This window comes from Engystomops pustulosus, chromosome 3, assembly GCF_040894005.1.
Source record: "Engystomops pustulosus chromosome 3, aEngPut4.maternal, whole genome shotgun sequence".
NCBI classification, from domain to species: domain Eukaryota; kingdom Metazoa; phylum Chordata; class Amphibia; order Anura; family Leptodactylidae; genus Engystomops; species Engystomops pustulosus.
Genome location: NC_092413.1, coordinates 209,756,067 through 209,777,918, shown reverse-complemented (window position 1 = coordinate 209,777,918; position 21,852 = coordinate 209,756,067). Strand labels below are relative to the sequence as shown.

Below are 21,852 nucleotides of genomic sequence, written 5' to 3'. Positions count from 1 at the left end.
AGCCCCTCAGCAATGTCTAGAAAAATGGAGTGAGGCCAAGAATGAAAAGCTCAGCTTCTGTTTGGTGTCTCTTAAAGATAGATCAATTTGTGATATTTTGAATTGTAGGTTCTCGAACTTCCCCAATGAAGCAATGAAGTGTTAGAAACACATGGTTTTTCTCATTAGAAAGAAATGGCACGACTTTGGTTTTGGCTGCCTAAAAATGTCTAAAGAGCTGAAATTACATGGCTCTGTGGCGCAATGGATAGCGCCTTGGACTTCTAGACAGCTGTAGTTATTCAAAGGTTGTGGGTTCGAGTCCCACCAGAGTCGCTTTTTGGATTCCACCAAAGCATACATTTTGTGATCTCACCTCAAGTTTTCTTAGAAAGCTGAAAATGAACAATGTCAATTTATGCAACATTGCGCTAAGGATTTAGAGTACTGTTCTTGGCTATAAACCACCCTGGAACCTAAATTCATTGATCACCCACTGAAAAAAACCCTAAATTGCTGGCTCTTCTTGTGACTTTTCTTGAATTCTGTGTTGAAAAGGCTTGGTTGAGGGTGGCCTGTAAGCAGCATTTAAGAAATTAAAAGCTGAGCTTCTGTTTGGTGTCTCATAAGGATTCATCAATTTGTGATATTTTGAATTGTAGGCTCTCGAACTTCCCCAATCAAGCGCCCCTTTCTCCCTGAGCTGGTCCGAGAAACCTGGAAAGGCAGTGCTGTGCAAGGCTCTGTGGCGCAACGGATAGCGCATTGGACTTCTAGAAGGATGTAGTGATTCAAAGGTTGTGGGTTCGAGTCCCACCAGAGTCGAGTTTTGGATTTCAATTAATCTTTGCCTCAAGAACTGTTAGGAAAAAGCAATCGAAAAATCAACAGCTCGAACCAATGAGAAAAATCTGCTTACAAGGAAAGAGAAATAGACAGGTGATTTGTAAATCTAACGTTCAATACTTACCACCAAGGCCCAGCTTTTCCCGGATAATCCATGCACGTTTATTGATCACTTTAATCCACGCCCTCGGAAGGAAACCTGCTGTTTGCCAATCCAATGTTCAAATTTTGAATGACTTGCAACAAGCAAGGAGCCCCATTTCTAAGTCATGCAAACTTCTCTACCAGCAGGCTGAATGGAGGTCCTATCCACTCATGTTAACCAAATCTTTTTTTTTCAAGAGAAAGTGCACTTTGTTGCTCACCCTTCTGGCTTTCATGCATGAAGAGAAAAAATGTCCTAACACCGAAACAGTAGGGTGAGAAAAACATCCTTTTTCTCATCAGCAAAACTTGGCGCTACATTGGTTTGGGATGCCTAAAAAAGTCTAACCTGCACACAGCACACGGCTCTGTGGCGCAATGGATAGCGCATTGGACTTCTAGACAGCTGTAGTTATTCAAAGGTTGTGGGTTCGAGTCCCACCAGAGTCGCTTTTTGTATTCCACGCAAGCATACATTTTGTGATCTCACCTCAAGTTTTCTCAGAAAGCTGAAAATGAACAATGTCAATTTATGCAACATTGCGCTAAGGATTTAGAGTACTGTTCTTGGCTATAAACCACCCTGGAACCTAAATTCATTGATCACCCACTGAAAAAACCCCTAAATTGCTGGCTCTTCTTGTGACTTTTCTTGAATTCTGTGTTGAAAAGGCTTGGTTGAGGGTGGCCTGTAAGCAGCATTTAGAAATTAAAAGCTGAGCTTCTGTTTGGTGTCTCATAAGGATTCATCAATTTGTGATATTTTGAATTGTAGGCTCTCGAACTTCCCCAATCAAGCGCCCCTTTCTCCCTGAGCTGGTCCGAGTAACCTGGAAAGGCTGTGCTGAGCAAGGCTCTGTGGCGCAACGGATAGCGCATTGGACTTCTAGAAGGATGTAGTGATTCAAAGGTTGTGGGTTCGAGTCCCACCAGAGTCGAGTTTTGGATTTCAATTAATCTTTGCCTCAAGAACTGTTAGGAAAAAGCAATCGAAAAATCAACAGCTCGAACCAATGAGAAAAATCTGCTTACAAGGAAAGAGAAATAGACAGGTGATTTGTAAATCTAACGTTCAATACTTACCACCAAGGCCCAGCTTTTCCCTGATAATCCATGCACGTTTATTGATCACTTTAATCCACGCCGTCGTAAGGAAACCTGCTGTTTGCCAATCCAATGTTCAAATCTTGAATGACTTGCAACAAGCAAGGAGCCCCATTTCTAAGTCATGCAAACTTCTCTACCAGCAGGCTGAATGGAGGTCCTATCCACTCATGTTAACCAAATCTTTTTTTTTCAAGAGAAAGTGCACTTTGTTGCTCACCCTTCTGGCTTTCATGCATGAAGAGAAAAAATGTCCTAACACCGAAACAGTAGGGTGAGAAAAACATCCTTTTTCTTATCAGCAAAACTTGGCACTACATTGGTTTGGGATACCTAAAAAAGTCTAACCTGCACACAGCACACGGCTCTGTGGCGCAATGGATAGCGCATTGGACTTCTAGAAAACTGTAGTGATTCAAAGGTTGTGGGTTCGAGTCCCACCAGAGTCGCTTTTTGGATTCCACGCAAGCATACATTTTGTGATCTTGCCTTAAGTAATCTTAGAAAGCTGAAAATGAACAATGTCAACCTATGCGACATTGTGTTTAAGGATGTAGAGCACTGTTCTTAGCTGCAAACCTGCCTGGAACCTAAATTCATTGATCACCCATTGAAAAGAAGCCTCAATTGCCGGCTCTACATGTGACTTTTCTTGAATTCCGTGTTGAAAAGGCTTGGTTGAAGGTAGCCCCTCAGCAATGTCTAGAAAAATGGAGTGAGGCCAAAAATGAAAAGCTCAGCTTCTGTTTGGTGTCTCTTAAAGATTGATCAATTTGTGATATTTTGAATTGTAGGTTCTCGAACTTCCCCAATGAAGCAATGAAGTGTTAGAAACACATGGTTTTTCTCATTAGAAAGAAATGGCACGACTTTGGTTTTGGCTGCCTAAAAATGTCTAAAGAGCCAAAATTACATGGCTCTGTGGCGCAATGGATAGGGCATTGGACTTCTAGACAGCTGTAGTTATTCAAAGGGTGTGGGTTCGAGTCCCACCAGAGTCGCTTTTTGGATTCCACCAAAGCATACATTTTGTGATCTCACCTCAAGTTTTCTTAGAAAGCTGAAAATGAACAATGTCAATTTATGCAACATTGCGCTAAGGATTTAGAGTACTGTTCTTGGCTATAAACCACCCTGGAACCTAAATTCATTGATCACCCACTGAAAAAAACCCTAAATTGCTGGCTCTTCTTGTGACTTTTCTTGAATTCTGTGTTGAAAAGGCTTGGTTGAGGGTGGCCTGTAAGCAGCATTTAGAAATTAAAAGCTGAGCTTCTGTTTGTTGTTTCATAAGTATTCATCAATTTGTGATATTTTGAATTGTAGGCTCTCGAACTTCCCCAATCAAGCGCCCCTTTCTCCCTGAGCTGGTCCGAGAAACCTGGAAAGGCAGTGCTGTGCAAGGCTCTGTGGCGCAACGGATAGCGCATTGGACTTCTAGAAGGATGTAGTGATTCAAAGGTTGTGGGTTCGAGTCCCACCAGAGTCGAGTTTTGGATTTCAATTAATCTTTGCCTCAAGAACTGTTAGGAAAAAGCAATCGAAAAATCAACAGCTTGAACCAATGAGAAAAATCTGCTTACAAGGAAAGAGAAATAGACAGGTGATTTGTAAATCTAACGTTCAATACTTACCACCAAGGCCCAGCTTTTCCCGGATAATCCATGCACGTTTATTGATCACTTTAATCCACGCCCTCGGAAGGAAACCTGCTGTTTGCCAATCCAATGTTCAAATTTTGAATGACTTGCAACAAGCAAGGAGCCCCATTTCTAAGTCATGCAAACTTCTCTACCAGCAGGCTGAATGGAGGTCCTATCCACTCATGTTAACCAAATCTTTTTTTTTCAAGAGAAAGTGCACTTTGTTGCTCACCCTTCTGGCTTTCATGCATGAAGAGAAAAAATGTCCTAACACCGAAACAGTAGGGTGAGAAAAACATCCTTTTTCTCATCAGCAAAACTTGGCGCTACATTGGTTTGGGATGCCTAAAAAAGTCTAACCTGCACACAGTACACGGCTCTGTGGCGCAATGGATAGCGCATTGGACTTCTAGAAAACTGTAGTGATTCTGAAGGTTGTGGGTTCGAGTCCCACCAGAGTCGCTTTTTGGATTCCACGCAAGCATACATTTTGTGATCTCACCTCAAGTTTTCTTAGAAAGCTGAAAATGAACAATGTCAATTTATGCAACATTGCGCTAAGGATTTAGAGTACTGTTCTTGGCTATAAACCACCCTGGAACCTAAATTCATTGATCACCCACTGAAAAAACCCCTAAATTGCTGGCTCTTCTTGTGACTTTTCTTGAATTCTGTGTTGAAAAGGCTTGGTTGAGGGTGGCCTGTAAGCAGCATTTAGAAATTAAAAGCTGAGCTTCTGTTTGGTGTCTCATAAGGATTCATCAATTTGTGATATTTTGAATTGTAGGCTCTCGAACTTCCCCAATCAAGCGCCCCTTTCTCCCTGAGCTGGTCCGAGTAACCTGGAAAGGCTGTGCTGAGCAAGGCTCTGTGGCGCAACGGATAGCGCATTGGACTTCTAGAAGGATGTAGTGATTCAAAGGTTGTGGGTTCGAGTCCCACCAGAGTCGAGTTTTGGATTTCAATTAATCTTTGCCTCAAGAACTGTTAGGAAAAAGCAATCGAAAAATCAACAGCTCGAACCAATGAGAAAAATCTGCTTACAAGGAAAGAGAAATAGACAGGTGATTTCTAAATCTAACGTTCAATACTTACCACCAAGGCCCAGCTTTTCCCTGATAATCCATGCACGTTTATTGATCACTTTAATCCACGCCCTCGGAAGGAAACCTGCTGTTTGCCAATCCAATGTTCAAATCTTGAATGACTTGCAACAAGCAAGGAGCCCCATTTCTAAGTCATGCAAACTTCTCTACCAGCAGGCTGAATGGAGGTCCTATCCACTCATGTTAACCAAATCTTTTTTTTTCAAGAGAAAGTGCACTTTGTTGCTCACCCTTCTGGCTTTCATGCATGAAGAGAAAAAATGTCCTAACACCGAAACAGTAGGGTGAGAAAAACATCCTTTTTCTCATCAGCAAAACTTGGCGCTACATTGGTTTGGGATGCCTAAAAAAGTCTAACCTGCACACAGCACACGGCTCTGTGGCGCATTGGACTTCTAGAAAACTGTAGTGATTCAAAGGTTGTGGGTTCGAGTCCCACCAGAGTTGCTTTTTGGATTCCACGCAAGCATACATTTTGTGATCTTGCCTTAAGTAATCTTAGAAAGCTGAAAATGAACAATGTCAACCTATGCGACATTGTGTTTAACCCCTTAAGGACACAGCCATTTTGTAGCTTAAGGCTCAGCCCGATTTTTTGGATTCTGACTTGCGTCTCTTTATACGGTTATAACTTTTGAACACTGTTACTTATCAAAGCGATTCTGAGATTGTTTTTTCCCCACATGTTGTACTTCATTTTAGTGGTAAATTTTGGCTGATAAGTTTTGCATTTATTTACAAAAAAAAAGAAAATATGATAAATTTTTGGAAAAATTTGCCATTTTCGAAATTCAAAATCATTGCGTTTTCAGGCAGATCGATTTACCACCTAAATAAGTTGCTGAAAAACATTTCCCATTTGTCTACTTTACATTTTCATAATTTCTGAAATGTCTGGATAATTTATTTTGACGTCACGCGGCTTGCAAATAGAATATCGCTTTTCCGGATTTTCAGAATTGACTATTTTGGGGATAAATACAGTTTGGAATGAAATTTTACATATTTAGCATCAAAACCCCCTATATAACCAACCCATTTTCAAATCTGCACCCCTCAAGCCATCAGAAACAGCTTTTACGAAGATTGTTAACCCCTTGAGATCTTCATAGTAATTGAATCAAAATGGAGGTGAAATTTAGAATGGTCATATTGTTCCCTTATACGTTCATTTAGCCCTAAAATTTACACATTTCCAAAAGATAAAAAGAGAAAACCCACCATACAATTTGTTCTGCAATTTCTCCTGAGTACAAAGACCCCCCACATGTGGCTGTGACTTGTGTTATGGGGGCACAGCGAGGTGCAGAAGGGAAGGAGGGCGCTGCAGCTGCCAGGATATTAGTTTCCTCATTGGCCCCTTTTGAAGGCTATAAAATTTTCGCTTTTTCGTTATTGGGGCCATGTGATGCCATTTTTTTTGCGGGATGAGATGCTTTTTCCAATGTTACCATTTTGGGGTTTGTATCACCTATTGTTGAAAATTTAGGAACGTTTTTTGAGGACAGGAGTAGAAAAGCATCAATTCTGTACTGGATTTTTTACTTCTTTTTTTTTTGGTGTTCACCGTATAGACTAATAATCATGTTATCTTTATTCTATGGGTTGATACGATTACGGGGATACCAAACATGAATATATTTTCTTACGTTTTACTAAATTTGTCAAACAAAACCCTAATGTGGGGAAAAATCTATTATTTATGTATTGCCGTCTTCCAAGTGGCATAACGTTGTTACTTTTTTGGCTACGGAGCTGGTTGATGGCTTGTTTTTTGCGGGACATGTTGTACATTGCACCAGTATCATGTCACAGTACATATGGTTTTTTGATCACATTTTATAGCATTTTTTGTGGGATTGAAAAGGTAAAAATCATAATTTTTGGAGGGTTTATAACAGTTTTTTTTTACGGCGTTTATCGTGCGGGTTCAATAATGATTTACTTTTATTCTACGGGTTGTTACGGACGCGGTGATACTATATATGTGGGGTTTGTGTTATGATTTAGACTTTTTTTTGAGTTATATGTCTCTTTATATGTTTTGGGGGTTAGGGGCATTTTTAGTGATTTATGACTTTATTTTTTTATTGAATAACTTTTTTTTTTACTTTTTCACTTTTATACCATGGGACATGAAGAAGCAATCATCTGATTGCTTCTTCATGATAATATTCTGCAATACTCATGTATTGCAGAGTATTATCAGTGTCAGCCTATGCACTTGCATAGGCTGGCACTGTGCCAGTAAGATGACGTCACAGACGCCATCTTACTGGCAATTCTTGCAGGTAACTCTGGGGTCCAGATCGGACCCCAGAGTTACTATAGCAACGATCGGCGCACCCCGAAAACGGTTCGGGGGGGGCGATCGTGGGGGAAAGATCCCCCAGATACATGTTAGATGCCGCGGTCGCGCTGACCGCGGCATTTAACGGGTTAAGCACCCGCGATCGGAGACAACTCCGATCGCGGGTGTTACACTGGGGTGCCGGCTATTAGTTACAGCCGGCACCCCGTCTTTCCCGATGCCGGTTTGGCTCAGATCTTGAGCTGAACCGGCATCAGCTCAGCGTCCGATATATCGGACGCTGAGCGCTAAGTCACTGCGCTCAGCGTCCGATATATCGGACGCTGAGCGTTAAGAGGTTAAGGATGTAGAGCACTGTTCTTAGCTGCAAACCTGCCTGGAACCTAAATTCATTGATCACCCATTGAAAAGAAGCCTCAATTGCCGGCTCTACATGTGACTTTTCTTGAAGTCCGTGTTGAAAAGGCTTGGTTGAAGGTAGCCCCTCAGCAATGTCTAGAAAAATGGAGTGAGGCCAAGAATGAAAAGCTCAGCTTCTGTTTGGTGTCTCTTAAAGATTGATCAATTTGTGATATTTTGAATTGTAGGTTCTCGAACTTCCCCAATGAAGCAATGAAGTGTTAGAAACACATGGTTTTTCTCATTAGAAAGAAATGGCACGACTTTGGTTTTGGCTGCCTAAAAATGTCTAAAGAGCCGAAATTACATGGCTCTGTGGCGCAATGGATAGCGCATTGGACTTCTAGACAGCTGTAGTTATTCAAAGGTTGTGGGTTCGAGTCCCACCAGAGTCGCTTTTTGGATTCCACCAAAGCATACATTTTGTGATCTCACCTCAAGTTTTCTTAGAAAGCTGAAAATGAACAATGTCAATTTATGCAACATTGCGCTAAGGATTTAGAGTACTGTTCTTGGCTATAAACCACCCTGGAACCTAAATTCATTGATCACCCACTGAAAAAAACCCTAAATTGCTGGCTCTTCTTGTGACTTTTCTTGAATTCTGTGTTGAAAAGGCTTGGTTGAGGGTGGCCTGTAAGCAGCATTTAGAAATTAAAAGCTGAGCTTCTGTTTGGTGTCTCATAAGGATTCATCAATTTGTGATATTTTGAATTGTAGGCTCTCGAACTTCCCCAATCAAGCGCCCCTTTCTCCCTGAGCTGGTCCGAGAAACCTGGAAAGGCAGTGCTGTGCAAGGCTCTGTGGCGCAACGGATAGTGCATTGGACTTCTAGAAGGATGTAGTGATTCAAAGGTTGTGGGTTCGAGTCCCACCAGAGTCGAGTTTTGGATTTCAATTAATCTTTGCCTCAAGAACTGTTAGGAAAAAGCAATCGAAAAATCAACAGCTCGAACCAATGAGAAAAATCTGCTTACAAGGAAAGAGAAATAGACAGGTGATTTGTAAATCTAACGTTCAATACTTACCACCAAGGCCCAGCTTTTCCCTGATAATCCATGCACGTTTATTGATCACTTTAATCCACGCCCTCGGAAGGAAACCTGCTGTTTGCCAATCCAATGTTCAAATCTTGAATGACTTGCAACAAGCAAGGAGCCCCATTTCTAAGTCATGCAAACTTCTCTACCAGCAGGCTGAATGGAGGTCCTATCCACTCATGTTAACCAAATCTTTTTTTTTCAAGAGAAAGTGCACTTTGTTGCTCACCCTTCTGGCTTTCATGCATGAAGAGAAAAAATGTCCTAACACCGAAACAGTAGGGTGAGAAAAACATCCTTTTTCTCATCAGCAAAACTTGGCGCTACATTGGTTTGGGATGCCTAAAAAAGTCGAACCTGCACACAGCACACGGCTCTGTGGCGCAATGGATAGCGCATTGGACTTCTAGAAAACTGTAGTGATTCAAAGGTTGTGGGTTCGAGTCCCACCAGAGTCGCTTTTTGGATTCCACGCAAGCATACATTTTGTGATCTTGCCTTAAGTAATCTTAGAAAGCTGAAAATGAACAATGTCAACCTATGCGACATTGTGTTTAAGGATGTAGAGCACTGTTCTTAGCTGCAAACCTGCCTGGAACCTAAATTCATTGATCACCCATTGAAAAGAAGCCTCAATTGCCGGCTCTACATGTGACTTTTCTTGAATTCCGTGTTGAAAAGGCTTGGTTGAAGGTAGCCCCTCAGCAATGTCTAGAAAAATGGAGTGAGGCCAAGAATGAAAAGCTCAGCTTCTGTTTGGTGTCTCTTAAAGATTGATCAATTTGTGATATTTTGAATTGTAGGTTCTCGAACTTCCCCAATGAAGCAATGAAGTGTTAGAAACACATGGTTTTTCTCATTAGAAAGAAATGGCACGACTTTGGTTTTGGCTGCCTAAAAATGTCTAAAGAGACGAAATTACATGGCTCTGTGGCGCAATGGATAGCGCATTGGACTTCTAGACAGCTGTAGTTATTCAAAGGTTGTGGGTTCGAGTCCCACCAGAGTCGCTTTTTGGATTCCACCAAAGCATACATTTTGTGATCTCACCTCAAGTTTTCTTAGAAAGCTGAAAATGAACAATGTCAATTTATGCAACATTGCGCTAAGGATTTAGAGTACTGTTCTTGGCTATAAACCACCCTGGAACCTAAATTCATTGATCACCCACTGAAAAAACCCCTAAATTGCTGGCTCTTCTTGTGACTTTTCTTGAATTCTGTGTTGAAAAGGCTTGGTTGAGGGTGGCCTGTAAGCAGCATTTAGAAATTAAAAGCTGAGCTTCTGTTTGGTGTCTCATAAGGATTCATCAATTTGTGATATTTTGAATTGTAGGCCCTCGAACTTCCCCAATCAAGCGCCCCTTTCTCCCTGAGCTGGTCCGAGAAACCTGGAAAGGCAGTGCTGTGCAAGGCTCTGTGGCGCAACGGATAGCGCATTGGATTTCTAGAAGGATGTAGTGATTCAAAGGTTGTGGGTTCGAGTCCCACCAGAGTCGCTTTTTGGATTCCACGCAAGCATACATTTTGTGATCTTGCCTTAAGTAATCTTAGAAAGCTGAAAATGAACAATGTCAACCTATGCGACATTGTGTTTAAGGATGTAGAGCACTGTTCTTAGCTGCAAACCTGCCTGGAACCTAAATTCATTGATCACCCATTGAAAAGAAGCCTCAATTGCCGGCTCTACATGTGACTTTTCTTGAATTCCGTGTTGAAAAGGCTTGGTTGAAGGTAGCCCCTCAGCAATGTCTAGAAAAATGGAGTGAGGCCAAGAATGAAAAGCTCAGCTTCTGTTTGGTGTCTCTTAAAGATTGATCAATTTGTGATATTTTGAATTGTAGGTTCTCGAACTTCCCCAATGAAGCAATGAAGTGTTAGAAACACATGGTTTTTCTCATTAGAAAGAAATGGCACGACTTTGGTTTTGGCTGCCTAAAAATGTCTAAAGAGCCGAAATTACATGGCTCTGTGGCGCAATGGATAGCGCATTGGACTTCTAGACAGCTGTAGTTATTCAAAGGTTGTGGGTTCGAGTCCCACCAGAGTCGCTTTTTGGATTCCACCAAAGCATACATTTTGTGATCTCACCTCAAGTTTTCTTAGAAAGCTGAAAATGAACAATGTCAATTTATGCAACATTGCGCTAAGGATTTAGAGTACTGTTCTTGGCTATAAACCACCCTGGAACCTAAATTCATTGATCACCCACTGAAAAAACCCCTAAATTGCTGGCTCTTCTTGTGACTTTTCTTGAATTCTGTGTTGAAAAGGCTTGGTTGAGGGTGGCCTGTAAGCAGCATTTAGAAATTAAAAGCTGAGCTTCTGTTTGGTGTCTCATAAGGATTCATCAATTTGTGATATTTTGAATTGTAGGCTCTCGAACTTCCCCAATCAAGCGCCCCTTTCTCCCTGAGCTGGTCCGAGAAACCTGGAAAGGCAGTGCTGTGCAAGGCTCTGTGGCGCAACGGATAGCGCATTGGACTTCTAGAAGGATGTAGTGATTCAAAGGTTGTGGGTTCGAGTCCCACCAGAGTCGAGTTTTGGATTTCAATTAATCTTTGCCTCAAGAACTGTTAGGAAAAAGCAATCGAAAAATCAACAGCTCGAACCAATGAGAAAAATCTGCTTACAAGGAAAGAGAAATAGACAGGTGATTTGTAAATCTAACGTTCAATACTTACCACCAAGGCCCAGCTTTTCCCTGATAATCCATGCACGTTTATTGATCACTTTAATCCACGCCCTCGGAAGGAAACCTGCTGTTTGCCAATCCAATGTTCAAATCTTGAATGACTTGCAACAAGCAAGGAGCCCCATTTCTAAGTCATGCAAACTTCTCTACCAGCAGGCTGAATGGAGGTCCTATCCACTCATGTTAACCAAATCTTTTTTTTTCAAGAGAAAGTGCACTTTGTTGCTCACCCTTCTGGCTTTCATGCATGAAGAGAAAAAATGTCCTAACACCGAAACAGTAGGGTGAGAAAAACATCCTTTTTCTCATCAGCAAAACTTGGCGCTACATTGGTTTGGGATGCCTAAAAAAGTCTAACCTGCACACTGCACACGGCTCTGTGGCGCAATGGATAGCGCATTGGACTTCTAGAAAACTGTAGTGATTCAAAGGTTGTGGGTTCGAGTCCCACCAGAGTCGCTTTTTGGATTCCACGCAAGCATACATTTTGTGATCTTGCCTTAAGTAATCTTAGAAAGCTGAAAATGAACAATGTCAACCTATGCGACATTGTGTTTAAGGATGTAGAGCACTGTTCTTAGCTGCAAACCTGCCTGGAACCTAAATTCATTGATCACCCATTGAAAAGAAGCCTCAATTGCCGGCTCTACATGTGACTTTTCTTGAAGTCCGTGTTGAAAAGGCTTGGTTGAAGGTAGCCCCTCAGCAATGTCTAGAAAAATGGAGTGAGGCCAAGAATGAAAAGCTCAGCTTCTGTTTGGTGTCTCTTAAAGATTGATCAATTTGTGATATTTTGAATTGTAGGTTCTCGAACTTCCCCAATGAAGCAATGAAGTGTTAGAAACACATGGTTTTTCTCATTAGAAAGAAATGGCACGACTTTGGTTTTGGCTGCCTAAAAATGTCTAAAGAGCCGAAATTACATGGCTCTGTGGCGCAATGGATAGCGCATTGGACTTCTAGACAGCTGTAGTTATTCAAAGGTTGTGGCTTCGAGTCCCACCAGAGTCGCTTTTTGGATTCCACCAAAGCATACATTTTGTGATCTCACCTCAAGTTTTCTTAGAAAGCTGAAAATGAACAATGTCAATTTATGCAACATTGCGCTAAGGATTTAGAGTACTGTTCTTGGCTATAAACCACCCTGGAACCTAAATTCATTGATCACCCACTGAAAAAACCCCTAAATTGCTGGCTCTTCTTGTGACTTTTCTTGAATTCTGTGTTGAAAAGGCTTGGTTGAGGGTGGCCTGTAAGCAGCATTTAGAAATTAAAAGCTGAGCTTCTGTTTGGTGTCTCATAAGGATTCATCAATTTGTGATATTTTGAATTGTAGGCTCTCGAACTTCCCCAATCAAGCGCCCCTTTCTCCCTGAGCTGGTCCGAGAAACCTGGAAAGGCTGTGCTGTGCAAGGCTCTGTGGCGCAACGGATAGCGCATTGGACTTCTAGAAGGATGTAGTGATTCAAAGGTTGTGGGTTCGAGTCCCACCAGAGTCGAGTTTTGGATTTCAATTAATCTTTGCCTCAAGAACTGTTAGGAAAAAGCAATCGAAAAATCAACAGCTCGAACCAATGAGAAAAATCTGCTTACAAGGAAAGAGAAATAGACAGGTGATTTGTAAATCTAACGTTCAATACTTACCACCAAGGCCCAGCTTTTCCCTGATAATCCATGCACGTTTATTGATCACTTTAATCCACGCCCTCGGAAGGAAACCTGCTGTTTGCCAATCCAATGTTCAAATCTTGAATGACTTGCAACAAGCAAGGAGCCCCATTTCTAAGTCATGCAAACTTCTCTACCAGCAGGCTGAATGGAGGTCCTATCCACGCATGTTAACCAAATCTTTTTTTTTTCAAGAGAAAGTGCACTTTGTTGCTCACCCTTCTGGCTTTCATGCATGAAGAGAAAAAATGTCCTAACACCGAAACAGTAGGGTGAGAAAAACATCCTTTTTCTCATCAGCAAAACTTGGCGCTACATTGGTTTGGGATGCCTAAAAAAGTCTAACCTGCACACAGCACACGGCTCTGTGGCGCAATGGATAGCGCATTGGACTTCTAGAAAACTGTAGTGATTCAAAGGTTGTGGGTTCGAGTCCCACCAGAGTCGCTTTTTGGATTCCACGCAAGCATACATTTTGTGATCTTGCCTTAAGTAATCTTAGAAAGCTGAAAATGAACAATGTCAACCTATGCGACATTGTGTTTAAGGATGTAGAGCACTGTTCTTAGCTGCAAACCTGCCTGGAACCTAAATTCATTGATCACCCATTGAAAAGAAGCCTCAATTGCCGGCTCTACATGTGACTTTTCTTGAATTCCGTGTTGAAAAGGCTTGGTTGAAGGTAGCCCCTCAGCAATGTCTAGAAAAATGGAGTGAGGCCAAGAATGAAAAGCTCAGCTTCTGTTTGGTGTCTCTTAAAGATTGATCAATTTGTGATATTTTGAATTGTAGGTTCTCGAACTTCCCCAATGAAGCAATGAAGTGTTAGAAACACATGGTTTTTCTCATTAGAAAGAAATGGCACGACTTTGGTTTTGGCTGCCTAAAAATGTCTAAAGAGCCAAAATTACATGGCTCTGTGGCGCAATGGATAGCGCATTGGACTTCTAGACAGCTGTAGTTATTCAAAGGTTGTGGGTTGGAGTCCCACCAGAGTCACTTTTTGGATTCCACCAAAGCATACATTTTGTGATCTCACCTCAAGTTTTCTTAGAAAGCTGAAAATGAACAATGTCAATTTATGCAACATTGCGCTAAGGATTTAGAGTACTGTTCTTGGCTATAAACCACCCTGGAACCTAAATTCATTGATCACCCACTGAAAAAAACCCTAAATTGCTGGCTCTTCTTGTGACTTTTCTTGAATTCTGTGTTGAAAAGGCTTGGTTGAGGGTGGCCTGTAAGCAGCATTTAGAAATTAAAAGCTGAGCTTCTGTTTGGTGTCTCATAAGGATTCATCAATTTGTGATATTTTGAATTGTAGGCTCTCGAACTTCCCCAATCAAGCGCCCCTTTCTCCCTGAGCTGGTCCGAGAAACCTGGAAAGGCAGTGCTGTGCAAGGCTCTGTGGCGCAACGGATAGCGCATTGGACTTCTAGAAGGATGTAGTGATTCAAAGGTTGTGGGTTCGAGTCCCACCAGAGTCGAGTTTTGGATTTCAATTAATCTTTGCCTCAAGAACTGTTAGGAAAAAGCAATCGAAAAATCAACAGCTCGAACCAATGAGAAAAATCTGCTTACAAGGAAAGAGAAATAGACAGGTGATTTGTAAATCTAACGTTCAATACTTACCACCAAGGCCCAGCTTTTCCCTGATAATCCATGCACGTTTATTGATCACTTTAATCCACGCCCTCGGAAGGAAACCTGCTGTTTGCCAATCCAATGTTCAAATCTTGAATGACTTGCAACAAGCAAGGAGCCCCATTTCTAAGTCATGCAAACTTCTCTACCAGCAGGCTGAATGGAGGTCCTATCCACTCATGTTAACCAAATCTTTTTTTTTCAAGAGAAAGTACACTTTGTTGCTCACCCTTCTGGCTTTCATGCATGAAGAGAAAAAATGTCCTAACACCGAAACAGTAGGGTGAGAAAAACATCCTTTTTCTCATCAGCAAAGCTTGGCGCTACATTGGTTTGGTATGCCTAAAAAAGTCTAACCTGCACACAGCACACGGCTCTGTGGCGCAATGGATAGCGCATTGGACTTCTAGAAAACTGTAGTGATTCAAAGGTTGTGGGTTCGAATCCCACCAGAGTCGCTTTTTGGATTCCACGCAAGCATACATTTTGTGATCTTGCCTTAAGTAATCTTAGAAAGCTGAAAATGAACAATGTCAACCTATGCGACATTGTGTTTAAGGATGTAGAGCACTGTTCTTAGCTGCAAACCTGCCTGGAACCTAAATTCATTGATCACCCATTGAAAAGAAGCCTCAATTGCCGGCTCTACATGTGACTTTTCTTGAATTCCGTGTTGAAAAGGCTTGGTTGAAGGTAGCCCCTCAGCAATGTCTAGAAAAATGGAGTGAGGCCAAGAATGAAAAGCTCAGCTTCTGTTTGGTGTCTCTTAAAGATTGATCAATTTGTGATATTTTGAATTGTAGGTTCTCGAACTTCCCCAATGAAGCAATGAAGTGTTAGAAACACATGGTTTTTCTCATTAGAAAGAAATGGCACGACTTTGGTTTTGGCTGCCTAAAAATGTCTAAAGAACCAAAAATTACATGGCTCTGTGGCGCAATGGATAGCGCATTGGACTTCTAGACAGCTGTAGTTATTCAAAGGTTGTGGGTTCGAGTCCCACCAGAGTCGCTTTTTGGATTCCACCAAAGCATACATTTTGTGATCTCACCTCAAGTTTTCTTAGAAAGCTGAAAATGAACAATGTCAATTTATGCAACATTGCGCTAAGGATTTAGAGTACTGTTCTTGGCTATAAACCACCCTGGAACCTAAATTCATTGATCACCCACTGAAAAAAACCCTAAATTGCTGGCTCTTCTTGTGACTTTTCTTGAATTCTGTGTTGAAAAGGCTTGGTTGAGGGTGGCCTGTAAGCAGCATTTAGAAATTAAAAGCTGAGCTTCTGTTTGGTGTCTCATAAGGATTCATCAATTTGTGATATTTTGAATTGTAGGCTCTCGAACTTCCCCAATCAAGCGCCCCTTTCTCCCTGAGCTGGTCCGAGAAACCTGGAAAGGCAGTGCTGTGCAAGGCTCTGTGGCGCAACGGATAGCGCATTGGACTTCTAGAAGGATGTAGTGATTCAAAGGTTGTGGGTTCGAGTCCCACCAGAGTCGAGTTTTGGATTTCAATTAATCTTTGCCTCAAGAACTGTTAGGAAAAAGCAATCGAAAAATCAACAGCTCGAACCAATGAGAAAAATCTGCTTACAAGGAAAGAGAAATAGACAGGTGATTTGTAAATCTAACGTTCAATACTTACCACCAAGGCCCAGCTTTTCCCTGATAATCCATGCACGTTTATTGATCACTTTAATCCACGCCCTCGGAAGGAAACCTGCTGTTTGCCAATCCAATGTTCAAATCTTGAATGACTTGCAACAAGCAAGGAGCCCCATTTCTAAGTCATGCAAACTTCTCTACCAGCAGGCTGAATGGAGGTCCTATCCACTCATGTTAACCAAATCTTTTTTTTTCAAGAGAAAGTGCACTTTGTTGCTCACCCTTCTGGCTTTCATGCATGAAGAGAAAAAATGTCCTAACACCGAAACAGTAGGGTGAGAAAAACATCCTTTTTCTCATCAGCAAAACTTGGCGCTACATTGGTTTGGGATGCCTAAAAAAGTCTAACCTGCACACAGCACACGGCTCTGTGGCGCAATGGATAGCGCATTGGACTTCTAGAAAACTGTAGTGATTCAAAGGTTGTGGGTTCGAGTCCCACCAGAGTCGCTTTTTGGATTCCACGCAAGCATACATTTTGTGATCTTGCCTTAAGTAATCTTAGAAAGCTGAAAATGAACAATGTCAACCTATGCGACATTGTGTTTAAGGATGTAGAGCACTGTTCTTACCTGCAAACCTGCCTGGAACCTAAATTCATTGATCACCCATTGAAAAGAAGCCTCAATTGCCGGCTCTACATGTGACTTTTCTTGAATTCCGTGTTGAAAAGGCTTGGTTGAAGGTAGCCCCTCAGCAATGTCTAGAAAAATGGAGTGAGGCCAAGAATGAAAAGCTCAGCTTCTGTTTGGTGTCTCTTAAAGATTGATCAATTTGTGATATTTTGAATTGTAGGTTCTCGAACTTCCCCAATGAAGCAATGAAGTGTTAGAAACACATGGTTTTTCTCATTAGAAAGAAATGGCACGACTTTGGTTTTGGCTGCCTAAAAATGTCTAAAGAGCCAAACTTACATGGCTCTGTGGCGCAATGGATAGCGCATTGGACTTCTAGACAGCTGTAGTTATTCTAAGGTTGTGGGTTCGAGTCCCACCAGAGTCGCTTTTTGGATTCCACCAAAGCATACATTTTGTGATCTCACCTCAAGTTTTCTTAGAAAGCTGAAAATGAACAATGTCAATTTATGCAACATTGCGCTAAGGATTTAGAGTACTGTTCTTGGCTATAAACCACCCTGGAACCTAAATTCATTGATCACCCACTGAAAAAACCCCTAAATTGCTGGCTCTTCTTGTGACTTTTCTTGAATTCTGTGTTGAAAAGGCTTGGTTGAGGGTGGCCTGTAAGCAGCATTTAGAAATTAAAAGCTGAGCTTCTGTTTGGTGTCTCATAAGGATTCATCAATTTGTGATATTTTGAATTGTAGGCTCTCGAACTTCCCCAATCAAGCGCCCCTTTCTCCCTGAGCTGGTCCGAGAAACCTGGAAAGGCAGTGCTGTGCAAGGCTCTGTGGCGCAACGGATAGCGCATTGGACTTCTAGAAGGATGTAGTGATTCAAAGGTTGTGGGTTCGAGTCCCACCAGAGTCGAGTTTTGGATTTCAATTAATCTTTGCCTCAAGAACTGTTAGGAAAAAGCAATCGAAAAATCAACAGCTCGAACCAATGAGAAAAATCTGCTTACAAGGAAAGAGAAATAGACAGGTGATTTGTAAATCTAACGTTCAATACTTACCACCAAGGCCCAGCTTTTCCCTGATAATCCATGCACGTTTATTGATCACTTTAATCCACGCCCTCGGAAGGAAACCTGCTGTTTGCCAATCCAATGTTCAAATCTTGAATGACTTGCAACAAGCAAGGAGCCCCATTTCTAAGTCATGCAAACTTCTCTACCAGCAGGCTGAATGGAGGTCCTATCCACTCATGTTAACCAAATCTTTTTTTTTCAAGAGAAAGTGCACTTTGTTGCTCACCCTTCTGGCTTTCATGCATGAAGAGAAAAAATGTCCTAACACCGAAACAGTAGGGTGAGAAAAACATCCTTTTTCTCATCAGCAAAACTTGGCGCTACATTGGTTTGGGATGCTTAAAAAAGTCTAACCTGCACACAGCACACGGCTCTGTGGCGCAATGGATAGCGCATTGGACTTCTAGAAAACTGTAGTGATTCAAAGGTTGTGGGTTCGAGTCCCACCAGAGTCGCTTTTTGGATTCCACGCAAGCATACATTTTGTGATCTTGCCTTAAGTAATCTTAGAAAGCTGAAAATGAACAATGTCAACCTATGCGACATTGTGTTTAAGGATGTAGAGCACTGTTCTTAGCTGCAAACCTGCCTGGAACCTAAATTCATTGATCACCCATTGAAAAGAAGCCTCAATTGCCGGCTCTACATGTGACTTTTCTTGAATTCCGTGTTGAAAAGGCTTGGTTGAAGGTAGCCCCTCAGCAATGTCTAGAAAAATGGAGTGAGGCCAAGAATGAAAAGCTCAGCTTCTGTTTGGTGTCTCTTAAAGATTGATCAATTTGTGATATTTTGAATTGTAGGTTCTCGAACTTCCCCAATGAAGCAATGAAGTGTTAGAAACACATGGTTTTTCTCATTAGAAAGAAATGGCACGACTTTGGTTTTGGCTGCCTAAAAATGTCTAAAGAGCCAAAATTACATGGCTCTGTGGCGCAATGGATTGCGCATTGGACTTCTAGACAGCTGTAGTTATTCAAAGGTTGTGGGTTGGAGTCCCACCAGAGTCACTTTTTGGATTCCACCAAAGCATACATTTTGTGATCTCACCTCAAGTTTTCTTAGAAAGCTGAAAATGAACAATGTCAATTTATGCAACATTGCGCTAAGGATTTAGAGTACTGTTCTTGGCTATAAACCACCCTGGAACCTAAATTCATTGATCACCCACTGAAAAAAACCCTAAATTGCTGGCTCTTCTTGTGACTTTTCTTGAATTCTGTGTTGAAAAGGCTTGGTTGAGGGTGGCCTGTAAGCAGCATTTAGAAATTAAAAGCTGAGCTTCTGTTTGGTGTCTCATAAGGATTCATCAATTTGTGATATTTTGAATTGTAGGCTCTCGAACTTCCCCAATCAAGCGCCCCTTTCTCCCTGAGCTGGTCCGAGAAACCTGGAAAGGCAGTGCTGTGCAAGGCTCTGTGGCGCAACGGATAGCGCATTGGACTTCTAGAAGGATGTAGTGATTCAAAGGTTGTGGGTTCGAGTCCCACCAGAGTCGAGTTTTGGATTTTAATTAATCTTTGCCTCAAGAACTGTTAGGAAAAAGCAATCGAAAAATCAACAGCTCGAACCAATGAGAAAAATCTGCTTACAAGGAAAGAGAAATAGACAGGTGATTTGTAAATCTAACGTTCAATACTTACCACCAAGGCCCAGCTTTTCCCTGATAATCCATGCACGTTTATTGATCACTTTAATCCACGCCCTCGGAAGGAAACCTGCTGTTTGCCAATCCAATGTTCAAATCTTGAATGACTTGCAACAAGCAAGGAGCCCCATTTCTAAGTCATGCAAACTTCTCTACCAGCAGGCTGAATGGAGGTCCTATCCACTCATGTTAACCAAATCTTTTTTTTTCAAGAGAAAGTGCACTTTGTTGCTCACCCTTCTGGCTTTCATGCATGAAGAGAAAAAATGTCCTAACACCGAAACAGTAGGGTGAGAAAAACATCCTTTTTCTCATCAGCAAAGCTTGGCGCTACATTGGTTTGGTATGCCTAAAAAAGTCTAACCTGCACACAGCACACGGCTCTGTGGCGCAATGGATAGCGCATTGGACTTCTAGAAAACTGTAGTGATTCAAAGGTTGTGGGTTCGAATCCCACCAGAGTCGCTTTTTGGATTCCACGCAAGCATACATTTTGTGATCTTGCCTTAAGTAATCTTAGAAAGCTGAAAATGAACAATGTCAACCTATGCGACATTGTGTTTAAGGATGTAGAGCACTGTTCTTAGCTGCAAACCTGCCTGGAACCTAAATTCATTGATCACCCATTGAAAAGAAGCCTCAATTGCCGGCTCTACATGTGACTTTTCTTGAATTCCGTGTTGAAAAGGCTTGGTTGAAGGTAGCCCCTCAGCAATGTCTAGAAAAATGGAGTGAGGCCAAGAATGAAAAGCTCAGCTTCTGTTTGGTGTCTCTTAAAGATTGATCAATTTGTGATATTTTGAATTGTAGGTTCTCGAACTTCCCCAATGAAGCAATGAAGTGTTAGAAACACATGGTTTTTCTCATTAGAAAGAAATGGCACGACTTTGGTTTTGGCTGACTAAAAATGTCTAAAGAGCTGAAATTACATGGCTCTGTGGCGCAATGGATAGCGCATTGGACTTCTAGACAGCTGTAGTTATTCAAAGGTTGTGGGTTCGAGTCCCACCAGAGTCGCTTTTTGGATTCCACCAAAGCATACATTTTGTGATCTCACCTCAAGTTTTCTTAGAAAGCTGAAAATGAACAATGTCAATTTATGCAACATTGCGCTAAGGATTTAGAGTACTGTTCTTGGCTATAAACCACCCTGGAACCTAAATTCATTGATCACCCACTGAAAAAAACCCTAAATTGCTGGCTCTTCTTGTGACTTTTCTTGAATTCTGTGTTGAAAAGGCTTGGTTGAGGGTGGCCTGTAAGCAGCATTTAGAAATTAAAAGCTGAGCTTCTGTTTGGTGTCTCATAAGGATTCATCAATTTGTGATATTTTGAATTGTAGGCTCTCGAACTTCCCCAATCAAGCGCCCCTTTCTCCCTGAGCTGGTCCGAGAAACCTGGAAAGGCAGTGCTGTGCAAGGCTCTGTGGCGCAACGGATAGCGCATTGGACTTCTAGAAGGATGTAGTGATTCAAAGGTTGTGGGTTCGAGTCCCACCAGAGTCGAGTTTTGGATTTCAATTAATCTTTGCCTCAAGAACTGTTAGGAAAAAGCAATCGAAAAATCAACAGCTCGAACCAATGGGAAAAATCTGCTTACAAGGAAAGAGAAATAGACAGGTGATTTGTAAATCTAACGTTCAATACTTACCACCAAGGCCCAGCTTTTCCCTGATAATCCATGCACGTTTATTGATCACTTTAATCCACGCCCTCGGAAGGAAACCTGCTGTTTGCCAATCCAATGTTCAAATCTTGAATGACTTGCAACAAGCAAGGAGCCCCATTTCTAAGTCATGCAAACTTCTCTACCAGCAGGCTGAATGGAGGTCCTATCCACTCATGTTAACCAAATCTTTTTTTTTCAAGAGAAAGTGCACTTTGTTGCTCACCCTTCTGGCTTTCATGCATGAAGAGAAAAAATGTCCTAACACCGAAACAGTAGGGTGAGAAAAACATCCTTTTTCTCATCAGCAAAACTTGGCGCTACATTGGTTTGGGATGCCTAAAAAAGTCTAACCTGCACACAGCACACGGCTCTGTGGCGCAATGGATAGCGCATTGGACTTCTAGAAAACTGTAGTGATTCAAAGGTTGTGGGTTCGAGTCCCACCAGAGTCGCTTTTTGGATTCCACGCAAGCATACATTTTGTGATCTTGCCTTAAGTAATCTTAGAAAGCTGAAAATGAACAATGTCAACCTATGCGACATTGTGTTTAAGGATGTAGAGCACTGTTCTTAGCTGCAAACCTGCCTGGAACCTAAATTCATTGATCACCCATTGAAAAGAAGCCTCAATTGCCGGCTCTACATGT

The 21,852-nt window shown here is 41.7% G+C and overlaps 35 non-coding genes across 35 annotated transcripts; all 35 read left to right on the top strand.

The window, feature by feature from the left end:
* The first annotated feature begins 229 nt into the window (after positions 1–229).
* TRNAR-UCU (transfer RNA arginine (anticodon UCU)) lies at positions 230–315 on the top strand. Its single transcript is given in 2 exon segments — positions 230–266; positions 280–315. It is a non-coding gene; the product is annotated as a tRNA-Arg (tRNA).
* Positions 316–718: 403 nt separating this feature from the next.
* Positions 719–804, top strand: TRNAR-UCU (transfer RNA arginine (anticodon UCU)). Its single transcript is given in 2 exon segments — positions 719–755; positions 769–804. It is a non-coding gene; the product is annotated as a tRNA-Arg (tRNA).
* Positions 805–1,333: 529 nt separating this feature from the next.
* Positions 1,334–1,419, top strand: TRNAR-UCU (transfer RNA arginine (anticodon UCU)). Its single transcript is given in 2 exon segments — positions 1,334–1,370; positions 1,384–1,419. It is a non-coding gene; the product is annotated as a tRNA-Arg (tRNA).
* A 402-nt stretch (positions 1,420–1,821) lies between these two features.
* TRNAR-UCU (transfer RNA arginine (anticodon UCU)) lies at positions 1,822–1,907 on the top strand. The gene is given in 2 exon segments: positions 1,822–1,858; positions 1,872–1,907. It is a non-coding gene; the product is annotated as a tRNA-Arg (tRNA).
* A 529-nt stretch (positions 1,908–2,436) lies between these two features.
* On the top strand, positions 2,437–2,522 carry TRNAR-UCU (transfer RNA arginine (anticodon UCU)). The gene is given in 2 exon segments: positions 2,437–2,473; positions 2,487–2,522. It is a non-coding gene; the product is annotated as a tRNA-Arg (tRNA).
* A 466-nt stretch (positions 2,523–2,988) lies between these two features.
* TRNAR-UCU (transfer RNA arginine (anticodon UCU)) lies at positions 2,989–3,074 on the top strand. The gene is given in 2 exon segments: positions 2,989–3,025; positions 3,039–3,074. It is a non-coding gene; the product is annotated as a tRNA-Arg (tRNA).
* A 402-nt stretch (positions 3,075–3,476) lies between these two features.
* On the top strand, positions 3,477–3,562 carry TRNAR-UCU (transfer RNA arginine (anticodon UCU)). Its single transcript is given in 2 exon segments — positions 3,477–3,513; positions 3,527–3,562. It is a non-coding gene; the product is annotated as a tRNA-Arg (tRNA).
* A 529-nt stretch (positions 3,563–4,091) lies between these two features.
* TRNAR-UCU (transfer RNA arginine (anticodon UCU)) lies at positions 4,092–4,178 on the top strand. The gene is given in 2 exon segments: positions 4,092–4,128; positions 4,143–4,178. It is a non-coding gene; the product is annotated as a tRNA-Arg (tRNA).
* Positions 4,179–4,580: 402 nt separating this feature from the next.
* TRNAR-UCU (transfer RNA arginine (anticodon UCU)) lies at positions 4,581–4,666 on the top strand. The gene is given in 2 exon segments: positions 4,581–4,617; positions 4,631–4,666. It is a non-coding gene; the product is annotated as a tRNA-Arg (tRNA).
* Positions 4,667–7,841: 3,175 nt separating this feature from the next.
* TRNAR-UCU (transfer RNA arginine (anticodon UCU)) lies at positions 7,842–7,927 on the top strand. Its single transcript is given in 2 exon segments — positions 7,842–7,878; positions 7,892–7,927. It is a non-coding gene; the product is annotated as a tRNA-Arg (tRNA).
* Positions 7,928–8,329: 402 nt separating this feature from the next.
* Positions 8,330–8,415, top strand: TRNAR-UCU (transfer RNA arginine (anticodon UCU)). The gene is given in 2 exon segments: positions 8,330–8,366; positions 8,380–8,415. It is a non-coding gene; the product is annotated as a tRNA-Arg (tRNA).
* A 529-nt stretch (positions 8,416–8,944) lies between these two features.
* Positions 8,945–9,030, top strand: TRNAR-UCU (transfer RNA arginine (anticodon UCU)). Its single transcript is given in 2 exon segments — positions 8,945–8,981; positions 8,995–9,030. It is a non-coding gene; the product is annotated as a tRNA-Arg (tRNA).
* A 466-nt stretch (positions 9,031–9,496) lies between these two features.
* On the top strand, positions 9,497–9,582 carry TRNAR-UCU (transfer RNA arginine (anticodon UCU)). The gene is given in 2 exon segments: positions 9,497–9,533; positions 9,547–9,582. It is a non-coding gene; the product is annotated as a tRNA-Arg (tRNA).
* Positions 9,583–9,984: 402 nt separating this feature from the next.
* TRNAR-UCU (transfer RNA arginine (anticodon UCU)) lies at positions 9,985–10,070 on the top strand. Its single transcript is given in 2 exon segments — positions 9,985–10,021; positions 10,035–10,070. It is a non-coding gene; the product is annotated as a tRNA-Arg (tRNA).
* A 466-nt stretch (positions 10,071–10,536) lies between these two features.
* On the top strand, positions 10,537–10,622 carry TRNAR-UCU (transfer RNA arginine (anticodon UCU)). Its single transcript is given in 2 exon segments — positions 10,537–10,573; positions 10,587–10,622. It is a non-coding gene; the product is annotated as a tRNA-Arg (tRNA).
* Positions 10,623–11,024: 402 nt separating this feature from the next.
* Positions 11,025–11,110, top strand: TRNAR-UCU (transfer RNA arginine (anticodon UCU)). The gene is given in 2 exon segments: positions 11,025–11,061; positions 11,075–11,110. It is a non-coding gene; the product is annotated as a tRNA-Arg (tRNA).
* Positions 11,111–11,639: 529 nt separating this feature from the next.
* Positions 11,640–11,725, top strand: TRNAR-UCU (transfer RNA arginine (anticodon UCU)). Its single transcript is given in 2 exon segments — positions 11,640–11,676; positions 11,690–11,725. It is a non-coding gene; the product is annotated as a tRNA-Arg (tRNA).
* A 466-nt stretch (positions 11,726–12,191) lies between these two features.
* On the top strand, positions 12,192–12,277 carry TRNAR-UCU (transfer RNA arginine (anticodon UCU)). Its single transcript is given in 2 exon segments — positions 12,192–12,228; positions 12,242–12,277. It is a non-coding gene; the product is annotated as a tRNA-Arg (tRNA).
* A 402-nt stretch (positions 12,278–12,679) lies between these two features.
* On the top strand, positions 12,680–12,765 carry TRNAR-UCU (transfer RNA arginine (anticodon UCU)). Its single transcript is given in 2 exon segments — positions 12,680–12,716; positions 12,730–12,765. It is a non-coding gene; the product is annotated as a tRNA-Arg (tRNA).
* Positions 12,766–13,295: 530 nt separating this feature from the next.
* TRNAR-UCU (transfer RNA arginine (anticodon UCU)) lies at positions 13,296–13,381 on the top strand. The gene is given in 2 exon segments: positions 13,296–13,332; positions 13,346–13,381. It is a non-coding gene; the product is annotated as a tRNA-Arg (tRNA).
* A 466-nt stretch (positions 13,382–13,847) lies between these two features.
* Positions 13,848–13,933, top strand: TRNAR-UCU (transfer RNA arginine (anticodon UCU)). The gene is given in 2 exon segments: positions 13,848–13,884; positions 13,898–13,933. It is a non-coding gene; the product is annotated as a tRNA-Arg (tRNA).
* Positions 13,934–14,335: 402 nt separating this feature from the next.
* TRNAR-UCU (transfer RNA arginine (anticodon UCU)) lies at positions 14,336–14,421 on the top strand. Its single transcript is given in 2 exon segments — positions 14,336–14,372; positions 14,386–14,421. It is a non-coding gene; the product is annotated as a tRNA-Arg (tRNA).
* A 529-nt stretch (positions 14,422–14,950) lies between these two features.
* On the top strand, positions 14,951–15,036 carry TRNAR-UCU (transfer RNA arginine (anticodon UCU)). The gene is given in 2 exon segments: positions 14,951–14,987; positions 15,001–15,036. It is a non-coding gene; the product is annotated as a tRNA-Arg (tRNA).
* A 467-nt stretch (positions 15,037–15,503) lies between these two features.
* Positions 15,504–15,589, top strand: TRNAR-UCU (transfer RNA arginine (anticodon UCU)). Its single transcript is given in 2 exon segments — positions 15,504–15,540; positions 15,554–15,589. It is a non-coding gene; the product is annotated as a tRNA-Arg (tRNA).
* A 402-nt stretch (positions 15,590–15,991) lies between these two features.
* On the top strand, positions 15,992–16,077 carry TRNAR-UCU (transfer RNA arginine (anticodon UCU)). The gene is given in 2 exon segments: positions 15,992–16,028; positions 16,042–16,077. It is a non-coding gene; the product is annotated as a tRNA-Arg (tRNA).
* Positions 16,078–16,606: 529 nt separating this feature from the next.
* Positions 16,607–16,692, top strand: TRNAR-UCU (transfer RNA arginine (anticodon UCU)). The gene is given in 2 exon segments: positions 16,607–16,643; positions 16,657–16,692. It is a non-coding gene; the product is annotated as a tRNA-Arg (tRNA).
* A 466-nt stretch (positions 16,693–17,158) lies between these two features.
* On the top strand, positions 17,159–17,244 carry TRNAR-UCU (transfer RNA arginine (anticodon UCU)). Its single transcript is given in 2 exon segments — positions 17,159–17,195; positions 17,209–17,244. It is a non-coding gene; the product is annotated as a tRNA-Arg (tRNA).
* A 402-nt stretch (positions 17,245–17,646) lies between these two features.
* On the top strand, positions 17,647–17,732 carry TRNAR-UCU (transfer RNA arginine (anticodon UCU)). The gene is given in 2 exon segments: positions 17,647–17,683; positions 17,697–17,732. It is a non-coding gene; the product is annotated as a tRNA-Arg (tRNA).
* A 529-nt stretch (positions 17,733–18,261) lies between these two features.
* On the top strand, positions 18,262–18,347 carry TRNAR-UCU (transfer RNA arginine (anticodon UCU)). Its single transcript is given in 2 exon segments — positions 18,262–18,298; positions 18,312–18,347. It is a non-coding gene; the product is annotated as a tRNA-Arg (tRNA).
* A 466-nt stretch (positions 18,348–18,813) lies between these two features.
* TRNAR-UCU (transfer RNA arginine (anticodon UCU)) lies at positions 18,814–18,899 on the top strand. Its single transcript is given in 2 exon segments — positions 18,814–18,850; positions 18,864–18,899. It is a non-coding gene; the product is annotated as a tRNA-Arg (tRNA).
* A 402-nt stretch (positions 18,900–19,301) lies between these two features.
* On the top strand, positions 19,302–19,387 carry TRNAR-UCU (transfer RNA arginine (anticodon UCU)). The gene is given in 2 exon segments: positions 19,302–19,338; positions 19,352–19,387. It is a non-coding gene; the product is annotated as a tRNA-Arg (tRNA).
* A 529-nt stretch (positions 19,388–19,916) lies between these two features.
* TRNAR-UCU (transfer RNA arginine (anticodon UCU)) lies at positions 19,917–20,002 on the top strand. Its single transcript is given in 2 exon segments — positions 19,917–19,953; positions 19,967–20,002. It is a non-coding gene; the product is annotated as a tRNA-Arg (tRNA).
* A 466-nt stretch (positions 20,003–20,468) lies between these two features.
* On the top strand, positions 20,469–20,554 carry TRNAR-UCU (transfer RNA arginine (anticodon UCU)). Its single transcript is given in 2 exon segments — positions 20,469–20,505; positions 20,519–20,554. It is a non-coding gene; the product is annotated as a tRNA-Arg (tRNA).
* A 402-nt stretch (positions 20,555–20,956) lies between these two features.
* On the top strand, positions 20,957–21,042 carry TRNAR-UCU (transfer RNA arginine (anticodon UCU)). Its single transcript is given in 2 exon segments — positions 20,957–20,993; positions 21,007–21,042. It is a non-coding gene; the product is annotated as a tRNA-Arg (tRNA).
* Positions 21,043–21,571: 529 nt separating this feature from the next.
* Positions 21,572–21,657, top strand: TRNAR-UCU (transfer RNA arginine (anticodon UCU)). The gene is given in 2 exon segments: positions 21,572–21,608; positions 21,622–21,657. It is a non-coding gene; the product is annotated as a tRNA-Arg (tRNA).
* Positions 21,658–21,852: the final 195 nt, after the last annotated feature.